The 11,395-nt window shown below is 37.3% G+C and overlaps 1 pseudogene; it reads left to right on the top strand.

Annotated features, from left to right (window-relative positions):
* Window positions 1-1,272: 1,272 nt before the first annotated feature.
* Window positions 1,273-2,288, top strand: LOC118832852 (annotated as a pseudogene).
* The last annotated feature ends 9,107 nt before the right edge of the window (window positions 2,289-11,395 follow it).

The following is an 11,395-nucleotide window of genomic DNA, read 5'->3' as shown; positions in this document are numbered from 1 at the left end:
AGGTATTTCTCTCATAACAAATTTGGCAAACCTCGAAGGGACAGGCAACAAGGTTGGAAAGTCCAGGGCTTCCACTTTAGAAATTCTCCAGTTTACACAAAGGTACATTTACCTTGGAGAAGTTCTGAATGGTAAAACCCTCCCAGACCATAGAGACTACTGTCCCCTTCCCCAAAACAATCACAGAAAGGACAGTGAGTTTGACCTTCTGTGTGTGTCCTGTGTATGTCTATACATTGTTCAATATTTTGTTTTGTTTTTTTTTTTGTCTCTTGCATTTGAATAATCAGTCTATTGAAATGCTTGGAGTGCTTAGTCTAGTAGCCACCCAGACATGTAATTCAGGTGTCTAAAGCTAGGGCTGGACTGAGGACCTCTGGGTTTGAATAGGCAGGACAAGGCATTTTCCCCTCCAAAACCTTGTGCCCCATTTGCCTCAATACCTTGTGCCTTTTTTCAACCTCATTTTTTTTGCTGGCACACAAGCAAGAGTCTTGTCTGTGTGTCGCGGCCATTGTCTCTGGTTTGGCCTAGGTAGGGTTCGGCACTGTGGTTCTGTTAGTAGGTGATCCTGTTATTGACTGCTGGTTAAATGGTCCTGCTTCAGTGACTCTGGTCTGGTATAAAGCACTGCAGTGGTTTACTCAGAGATTGCCTTTCTGGTTCTGATTTTGATTGGAACAGCTCTGGTGCTGTGGTTCTGACTCTTGGTTAAATGGTCCCGGTTCTGTGGCTCTTATCTTGTATAAAATACTATAGTGGGTTACTTAGAGATCCCCTTTCTGGCCTGGTTCTGGTTCATCACTGGTTAAGTGATTCTGGTAAGAATGCACATCTGGCATATGACTCAGTGTTATTTTGAGGATAGGTCAGAAATCATCTGGAAATCTCATTCCTTCCATTTACTGTCTCAGTTATCTATTTTGCAGCGTTGCTGTCGCCACCAACAACAAAGCTTGGACTGACATGAAAATTTTTGTTGAGGCATTTGGTAAATTGGTTTTAGTGAATTGGTTTCAGTAATTCTGATTTGGTAGGAAAATTTGGTTCCAAAATAATTTTCTTTTGGGTCACTCAGATTCTGGTTCTGTTTGTACCAACAATGTGAATAGAGGGTTTGAAGAGGGTTTGGAGGTTTCCTATGGGTCCACAGGCAATGAAGGTTCTGCTTGGGGGAAGTGTCTTTATGCATGGGGCAGCTTCCCCCAGGAGTTTGTTGAACCCTCTAAAATTGAGGCCTGAAAAGATGCAGTGGCATATAGAAGAGAGGATATGTGGTCTAAAGGACACTATGAGTACGACAGACTACCAAGAGAACACTTTCCTCCATAAAGAAATCCTGAGCATAGAGAAGTTAATATTATACCCAAGAAACCACCACTGCTAGACAGACCTGGTGAAGGAGGCTACGATAAATATGATTATTGTCATGTTGAATCCCAGGAGTATGAGGGCCGAAGTTTTTCTTACGATCAAAGAAGTGGTTCATCCCACAGGAGATATGAGCTCAGCTATTGATGGACAAAGGATGATCATCCCATAAGTAGACAGCCTGACTATAGGGACACTAGAGATGATTTTTCCCACCATATGAAAGAACAATCTTCTCATAAAAGGGACAATCTGTTCTTTTGGGAATCTCCTGTAAATTGAAAAGATTCTCCACACAGCAGATCTGGCTCCAGTGTCAGCAGCAGAAGTTACTCTCCAGAACATAGCAAATCTCATTATTTCCACCAGTCTCAGCATAGAAGTAAAGAGAGACCTTCTATTCAGTCTTTGAAAGCATCAAGAGATGCTTCTCCCTACAGTTCCACAGCAGCTCCCTCATCAAAGGTCTTGGATAAACCTAGCAGGCTAACTGAAAAAGAGCTTGCTGAGGCTGCAAACAAGTGGGCTGCAGAAAAATTAGAGAAGACTGATGAGAATAACTTACCTGAAATATCCGATTATAATGCTGGATGTTCAGTGCCATTATACAACTACCACCCAGAAGAGCCTGAGACAAATGCCACAGATAATATAGAATTGTTTGAAGACAACCAGGTAACCAGTCGCTCAAGAGCAGTAGCATCAAAGACCAAAGAAACTGAATGGGTTTATCAACAAGACCGAAACTTTTGGGATGGTTGTGAAAATGCTGACTGATAAAGATCCTTCATTAGAAAAGCCTGTGCAATTTGCCTTGAGGCAGAATTTACATGAAATAAGTGAGCAATGCATTAAAGAATGGAAGCATTTCATTAGAATATGATACTGCCAATCAAGAATTTGGGGAACCTTTCTAAGATTTCATGCTAAGACAAATGGTGTTATACTTCTATGTTGGGTTTTTTTTTCTGGATTGTATAAATCCTTAATATATGGAATATTTTTCTGTGTAGTTAGAGGGATTCTTTACAACAATTAGCCACACATTTAGATATTTTTTATCATTATTATATTGAAAGAATATCTAAAAATATTTTTATTAGCAATCTGCAGAGGGTTTTGATCCATAATTAAGCATAATACACTTGGCACTTACTAGCTGCGTGACCCTGGGCAAGTTACTTAACCCCTGATTGCTTCACCAAAAAACAAGACAAAACATAATTAAGCATAAGCTTTTTCTGTAGGATGAAGAGTGTCAATTTATTTTTCCAAGTATGTCTCTTTAAAAAATATGTCCTAGAGGTTAGTTTTCTTTCTTTTTTTTTCCGAGGCAAATGGGGTTAAGTGACTTGCCCAGGGTCACATAGCTAGTAAGTGTGTGAGACCCAAATTTGAACTCGGGTCCTCCTGACTCTAGGACAGTGCTCTATACACTGTGCCACCTAGCTGCCCAGGTTAGTTCTCTACAATACAAAATTTCAGTCTTACACACTATACAATCATATGCTTTGTCATGCGAATCTAGGCTTAGTTTACCAATTAGGATTCACATTGAAATCATTTTTTAAGGAATCAAAAACTCATTGAATTTAGTTATCTAGAAATTCCACATGACGTATATTTTGAAAGTTCAACTCAAAAGTTCCATCACTTGACATCATGGTTTTATTGCCTGACTTGTTTCTTAAGCCTTTAAACTTTTAAATATTGTAATCCTCTGCTTTCTATATTGGCTGACTGCTTGAAGTAATACCAGTTTAAATTTACTATTCTATTGTGTAAGAATTGCTAAAAAAAATCCTAAACTTCTAGTAACTTCTAGATCAAGAATACAGGCTTTTTCTTTTTTAATTTAATATTTTATCTTTCCCCCAATTACATGTTAAAACAATTTTCAACATTTGTTGTTTTTCTAATTTTTGAGTTCCAAATTTTCTCTCTCCCTCCCTGCCCTCCCCTCCCCCCATTGAGAAGACAAGCAATATGATACAGGTTATACATATGCAGTCATGCGAAATGTATGAATACAGCCTTCTTAATATTAAATTGTTGATTCATAACCTTTGTATTCTAATACTTCTGAATCTCATAAGTGCATTGAAATATGAGTCTTACAAGATCATATTTGTGACAGATGGAAAGGAAAATTTGTGAATTGAAAGGTGAATGACATATCTAGGCTGCAACTTTCCACAAGTTTTATAATCCTAGAAATAAATCTTTACCAACATGAGAAACAATATTTTTGCACCTTGTTCTTTATTTCAGAGTGTATCAGCTGTCTTTTGCTCCATGGATCATTAGGGAGCTACTGATTTCAGCCTAAAGGTTTGTTTTGGGGTATTTTTTTAGCTCTTCTTATTAGGGATTCCTAGGACCATGGATATTCTACCAATTTTTGACATTAAGCATGACAAATTTATTTTATCTTTTTGTGTCATTAATAAGTCACAGAGCTTTTATCCATGTTATCACTGGTGCCTACTTTCTTTATCTTTTCAATGTCTCTTCTCTAACCTGAATTTTGCCATCATTTTTAGTGACTTCTCTTAGTAATGTTTTGAAGGATTCCAAACAGGAGGAGACCAAAATTATGTTCAATGTTCATCTATTTAAAAATCATGCTAGAATGGAAATAGAGGAAGCCATGTAAATAGTACCAGATATGAGTACCACACCTGGAAATTGAAAGAGTAAGAGAGAAATATAATTCCAAATCATCCCCAACCTCAGCCTCGCCAAATGTGGCCACTTTGAATCATAGTTCTTGATTCTTTAAATCATAGTTCTCGATACTTAGAATTCTAGTCCACAGTTTTTGAACTATAAATTAGAAATAACCCTTATCCATCGTCTGACATTCTTCTCCAATGTGTGGGACTTATTTTATCAGCTACCCAGCCTAAAGAAAACTAAGGCAGTTGTAGTTTTATTGCTCAATTCTCCATTTCTCTTTTTCCTGTATTTAATTTTATTAAGTAATGCCACTTCTTGAATAAAAACTGAGAAAATATAGTAGAGATACTAAAGACAATGAACAATTTTTTTGTTGAGCTTGATTAAAAATAGTTCTACTAAGTTATCATCTCATTGCAGATATTTATTTTAAAGTCTATCGGTTAACCAATTAAGTATAGTTTTATTCTTCCTTCCCTCAAAACATTGTGTTTGGTAGCTAAAGGTTTTTACAATTAACCTTCAATAATATTTTTGTAGGGACATCCATTATTTGCAGAAAAAAGGTAGACTTTAAAGGGTAACTTTGCTGCGTGCAAATTCAAATGTGAACCAAAGTGGTTCATATTGTATGAAGTTTTCCTTGTTAAGATGTTTTTATTAGAGAATTACTCCCTATTCTCTGCAGACTATCCCCAGGTAATGTGCTATACTGTCAGTATATCTTCTTAAAGCCTAGCTGTGCATGTAGTTGAAGTTAAAAGGGAAAATGGAACTTTATAAGGCCCTCTTGTATAAACTTTTAAAAAATAAAATACCCAATTTGTTTTAATTTTAAAAAAAAGAAAGAAAAGGGTTTAGAGTTTTAGACAGAGAAGGTTTGAGGGTTTTTTTTTATCTCATTGAGATAAGAAGGATATGAGAAATGAAGAAATGCCTATTCTATCAAGTTACAACATTTACCAAATGCAAACTATAGTATTTGTTTGGCAGTGTGGGATTATTTGAATATAGCATACTAAAATTCTGTTCTTGAAAGACCATTTGAAGGATGTGTTCCAATCTTTATGTGGGGTATATACAGTCATAATATCATTATGTTTACAGTTTTCATATTTTAGGAGAACCTTCATGGACCCCAAAAGAAAGGAATGAAAATGTAAGACTGTCATCATAAATCTTTGCAACCAAGCTAAATGAAAGCAGTGGGCCCTGTAAGTTGAGGTGGTGGCAGCTAATGGTTCTTGGGAAAAGTGAGATTTGAATGATACTATTTGTGATTGTAATTCCAGATTTCATTGAATTTGTCCTAAAAGTAAATTATAATGTGGTCTCGTTTAAAATGAGATGTGTTCTATTGGAATAATTGTGATGTTTCACCCTTAATAGGTGAATAACATCTTAATGCAAAATACACTTGATATTTGGCATTAAGGCAATATGCTTAGAAACTTCATGAATAATAATTAAAGAAGTAATTACTTCATAGTGGTCTTTGAATGCAATTAATATAGAATGCCAAATTGATAGATGGATGAAGTGATTTTCTATATAAGATGATTTGAAAATGCATTCAAATGAATTGATGATGTTTGACTGTCATATGAGTTTTGTTCTATGTTTTAAATTCTATTATGTTGTTTGGCTCCTAATTTTTCTCGTATTGTGATTTTTGAGAAATCAATGTATCAGAAATACTGTGAATTTGAAAAATGATACCTAGAGAGTGATGTAATTGTATACCAGGAAATTAACTCCTTTTTTAATCTGGATACTGTTAGATTATGAGTTGAGCTATTAGAATGTGGTCATGATGTTTAAAAACTTAAGTAACTGAGTATATTTTGCTTTAAAACAGATAATACTACTTACTCAGTGTTTGGAGAAAGTCCAAAAGCTTTTCTGTAAATTTCTTTGAGGGCTTGCTAGATTTTCAGACCCCTGGCCAGATTGCTGGATGCTGCCAAGTCTTGTGATCAAGCCACATTCTCAGCAGGAGGAGCTGAAGGCTCTTAGCCTATGTCTTCATTAAATGTCTACCAATCAAGGTTGATTTTCACTTGTCGGAGGAATTCCCTTTCAGAAGGTACTTAAGACATACCAGGGTCTCCCTTGTTATCTTTAATTATTAGAGAAACCACTGACCATCAATTTATTGATTGCCAGCTAGCCTAAATAATAAATTGATTTATTATTCACTCAGAAACTTCCTCTCAGGGTTTTTCATTTGTCTCAGGATAGAAATGTAAGCAGCACGTAAAAAACGAAATTTTCGGAATTGTCAAGTGAATTACAGGCTCCTAATTTGATGTTCATCTTGTAGATCTATTGTTAGTAAGGTTATCTCCATAACATTTAGACTGGTTTTCATTATAGGAACTAGCTAACCTAAGGAACTTCTGCAAATGACTGAAACCAGGGAAGCAGATCTACTAGAAGGAACACCTCCCTAGAGCTGCTCTATGCTCTGCTAATGAGACCTATTCCAGAATCTCCAAGGGAAAATATTTCCAAGGACTAGATGGCTACATGAGACAGCTAAGATGCCAGATGAAATACACTTATTAGACGGACATTTGGAGTGGGTCACTAGGAACAAGCTGGACCAAAGAGACTTGATGCTATTTAACATTGATGATCATACTTACATTACTTTTGGTTTACTATTGTATCCTATATTTTCCAATATTAATGTCTGCCTATAGGAACATATGCATAAATCTAGTTGAAAATATGCCCAGGGCCAAGATAGGTATAATTTATAAGTAAGTGATCAAAGACAGGTATTGCAGACCTTTCTGTGATCAAAACGAGAGACTGTTATGAGATTTTTAAAATTTCCTTTTATTCCTCCTGCATCTTTTGGTTAATACTAACCTCATCTGATTAAAACCTGTCCCATAGGATGCAAAATTTTACTTAAAAGTCTTAAGTAGTCCTTAGATAAGAAGCCAAAGGAATATGCTCAACTGTTCCTGACCCCTTGGCAACATGTAAATCCTCCTCCTCAATTAAGCTATTTGTGAATCTTCTAAATGTAGTTTAATTCTGTGGCATGACTTAGTTTACCTACTGTTTGATGAAGTTTGTTTCTTTAGGGGACACGTGAGATTATGACTGTTTAAATTTGTTCAACATTTATGACACTGAAGGAAGTATGGGATTATGGATCTATCTTCTCTTTCAACTTTTATGGCCTCAGAGGAATGTACAGATTGCAATCTGTAAAAAAAAAAAAATACTTGTTACTCTGATATAATTTTGTCTGAAAGAAGCCTGGTTAGAATCCTAATGACCGTTCAGATTTCCTCTGAGGCCTGAAGCTATGCTTGAGCATAATAACATAGCCTAGGTTTTTACCTTCATAATTTCTGCCTTGTGGTGAATATGTTTAGCAGCAGTTACCCACCATATGAACTCAGAGAGAAGATATTTCTTCCATAAAGAGATAATATCACAAATTATTCAATGTATTTGTTAATGTTTACTGAGATATTTTAGTTTTTATTTTTTACTTCTATCTTTTTCCAATTTTTCAAGGATCTGTGATTTTGTCAGCTTGACAAATCTGCCAACACAGATCACAATCCCATAAAATGCGGTAGGAGTTCCTATGATTTAAAAAAATCTCTCTGCAGACAACCTGGTAATGAACCTCACTAAATTTAGCTAAGCTGGTTCTTGCCAATCTGGAGATGAGCCTCTTTTGGCTTGGGTAGGCTGGTACTTGGACAACAGATACAGACGATCATTGGCTTCATCTTCAAAGCCTTTCCAGCTTGGTGGGACCTGCCAGGACTTATATTCTGCTGGCAGTCTTTAGGATCCCAAGACCTAAGCCCCACAAGAGTACAAAAGAACAGGACCTCTATTATCACCTTTTTAAAAAAAGCCATCTTAATCTACTCTGTGATTCTTGTTTTTTTTTTTTTATATTTCTCCCTCTACCTCCTAAGCTCCCCCAGTTATTGTGTTACTACTGTGGATTCTAAGTACATTTTATTTCTTCTCCCTTGGGTTTCAAATGGTGACAGACGAGAAAATCCTGTCACATTAAGTTTGGTACTTTGACAATTGAAAATTTGGTGCTCAAATGGACAGTAGAAGCAACAAGAGTGAGAAACCAGTTAAGGAAGAAAGAGCACTCACTGATCACAGATTCACAGCTGGAAGCAACCTCAGCAGTCTTCATTTTACAGATGAAGACACTCAGACTCAAAGAGGTTGACGCTGTCCATCCCAGGTCACACGGGTAAGAAGTGTCAGTGAGAATTCAAAGCCAGGTGCTCTGACTCCAAATTCAGGGCCCTTACACTGTAACTAAGGTGCTTCTAGGAGTCAAACTGAGTCTAGGCTGTGCTCTGCTGCTATATTGGGTAGATACAAAAAAAGTTTATAGTAAGTTCGCCACTTCTCATACACATTCTGCTGTTCTTCTAACATCTAAATATTTCAATTTGACCAGTGGAGGAACCCTCACCCAGGAATTCCAATCTCTTCCCCTGTCCCCTTTCACTGGCCAGGGCTTACCTAACTGAATGACATTCCCCTGACAAGGATACTCTAACTGCACCTGAGGAATGGTGTCAACCAATGGGTAAAGCAATTCATCAGTCCAGAGAAGCCAGCAGGCACTGGCCTGGGCACCCTGACAGACTCAGACTGCCTCTCCAGAGACAGAACTGGAGGCCAGAATGCCCTCACAAACAAGTCTGAGGACCCTTCATCCCAGATGTGAGAGCAACCACACTTACACCGGACATGCATATGAATGAATGAAAAAGCATTTATTAAGTTCTTACTGTATGCAATGCACTGCGCTAAGTGCTGGGGATACAAATACAAAGTTGAGACAGTTCCTGCTCTCAAGCTCACATTCTAATAGATAACACATATAGGAAGCTTCTGCTGTACATTAGATGGAAAGGTCCAATGGTCCTTAGGGTGAAGCTGAAGCGGGAAATCAGGTGGAATCCATCTTCTTTGTCATGCCATTTCTGTCCATAAAACCAATTTCTCACATTGAACCATTTGACAATGCCAAGAACTTCGCTAAGTGCACCCTGGGTAGTATTAACTTAAAACAATTCAACCATTTTTAAGTAGCTACTATATGCAAGGCACTATGCTAGGCCTTAGGGATACAAAGAGAAAAGGTGAAAAACAGTACCTGCCCTCAAGGAGCTTACATGATAGCACCGTACACATAGGGCTGGAAGGAACCTTAGAGGTCATCAAAGCCAACCTCTTCCTTTCACAGATGGGAAAACTAAATTCCTCACGGTGAAGTGACCTCTCTAAGGTCAAACAGGTAATAAGTGGCAGAGCTGAGACTTTGTGTCAGCCATATAAGACACCCACATCTTTATGATGTTCTTAATTCTGTACAATGTTTGGTTTGTATAGAGGTGGAGGATAAAGCACTGAATTTGTAAAAACAAAAGATATTTATTAAAAAGAAAGAAAAAGCACTGTATTTAGAATGAGTGGACATCCCTTGCTATCTGTGTGACCTTGGACAAGTCACAGTACCTGGCACATAGTAGATGCTTAATAAATGGTTACTGAATTAAATTGAACTTCATCAAATCCAATTTCACACCACCTAAGCATCATCCTTCCAGTGTCACATGGTAATTATCGTCTTAGTGTAATGCCATCCTTACTGTACTGATAACCTTCCAATACCACACGAGAAATAGAAATATTTAATGTCCTTAATGTTTTTGGGATTCCAAGTGAATCTGTTTGGCACTTTTCATATGAAAAATCAAAATAAGAGTTAATGAACTGAGAGAGCTACTGACTTGCTGTGTGGACTTAATTAGCTTCACCAGTCCAAGCACTAGTTTCCTTTTCTGTAAAATGAAGGGGTTATACTAGACATGTCAAGGTCTCTTTTAGCTCAAAAACGCTACTGTCCTTTAAACTTATACTTTCTATTATGCTTCAATTAGAATGAGATAGCTAAGCCTAGAACAAGATCTAGAAAAATCTTATCGCAGTTAGGAAAACTTGCCAAATGGAAGGCATCTGGAACCTTGCTGAGTACCACCCAGTGAAAGGGTCATCATCATTTCATTCATGAATCACAGTTGCACATAATAGCTAATATCTCCAAAAGTGAGTTCTCTCTAAAAGACAGATCAGTTAAAAAAAAAAAACAAAAAAAACAGAAACAAAACGGGTACTCGTTAATTAAGGAAATGCCTGAACAAATTATGGTATTTGGACCATCGAAAATTACGAATAGAAAGAATTCATAGAAACATGGGAAGGCATGTATGAATTGATGCAAAAGGAAGCAGAACCAGGAAAATACACACGCAACGACAAAAATGTGAATGCAAACAACACTAAAGGGCATCAGAACTCAGATTCAATGTACACAGCAATCTTGGTTCCAAAGAACAATGATAAAACACACTTCCCTTCCCTCCACAGAGTCTATGGAGGCAGAATGCTGCAAATGCCACTACATGCTGTCCTCAAGTCAATTGGTTTTGCTTAACTGTTCTGGGTGGTTAACTGAAAGGTTTCTATGGGGGCTGAGGTATACTGAGAAGTTACTGATGCAAAACAAAAACTTTATCTCAAAAAAGTCATAGTATTAAACATTTTAGCAATATATAGCATATGGAATTCTTCACATCCTTGTATGACATTTCACAATATACTGTTTCTGAGGTCCAAGGGCTGCAGAAAAGCCTAGTGTGAATAACGAAGAAAATTAGATATTCACTCAAAGCTGAACTCCAGCCTTAATACTTGACTAACTTGGAAACAGAGAATGTGGGAGCTGATTGGGACTATTCAGTCCACGGCCTTCATTTTGCTAAACATCAAAGCTTTAGTTTTACAAACTATCCTGCCCTATGCCATTGTTCCCTAGTGCCCAATACAATCTCTGTAACTTCAACATCTACTTTGAGTGGGACCCCAGCAAGTGAGGTAGCCAGTTTGCTTCTCTACACTGAGATCTCCACTACATTGCTCTGTTTAGCCTCTCCTTCACTCCTGGCTCCACAAAATGCTAGTTACCTCCTCTCCAATTTCTAGCCCCAGAGCAACTGCCCATGGAGGGATCACACTGAACGTCAGTTGACAATATTCCAACTCTTTCCCAGTTGTGGTGCATCAAATGACTCTGGTCTATTTAAAACTTCTGATATTTTACACCCAAGTCCTTATCCTCTACACAAAAGGTTTCTTGAAATCAAAGCCTTCATTTTACAGACAAGGAGACTGACACCCAGACATTAAAGGTCACACAACTAGTTAATGGCACAGTCAAAAATGGGACCCAGGTCTCCTAGTTTCTAGTCCATTGATCTCTCTACTATAA

Source organism: Trichosurus vulpecula, chromosome X (assembly GCF_011100635.1).
Source record: "Trichosurus vulpecula isolate mTriVul1 chromosome X, mTriVul1.pri, whole genome shotgun sequence".
Taxonomy (NCBI): Eukaryota; Metazoa; Chordata; class Mammalia; order Diprotodontia; family Phalangeridae; genus Trichosurus; species Trichosurus vulpecula.
The sequence above is the reverse complement of the archived record's forward strand: the minus strand, read 5'-3'. Positions and strand labels throughout refer to the sequence as shown.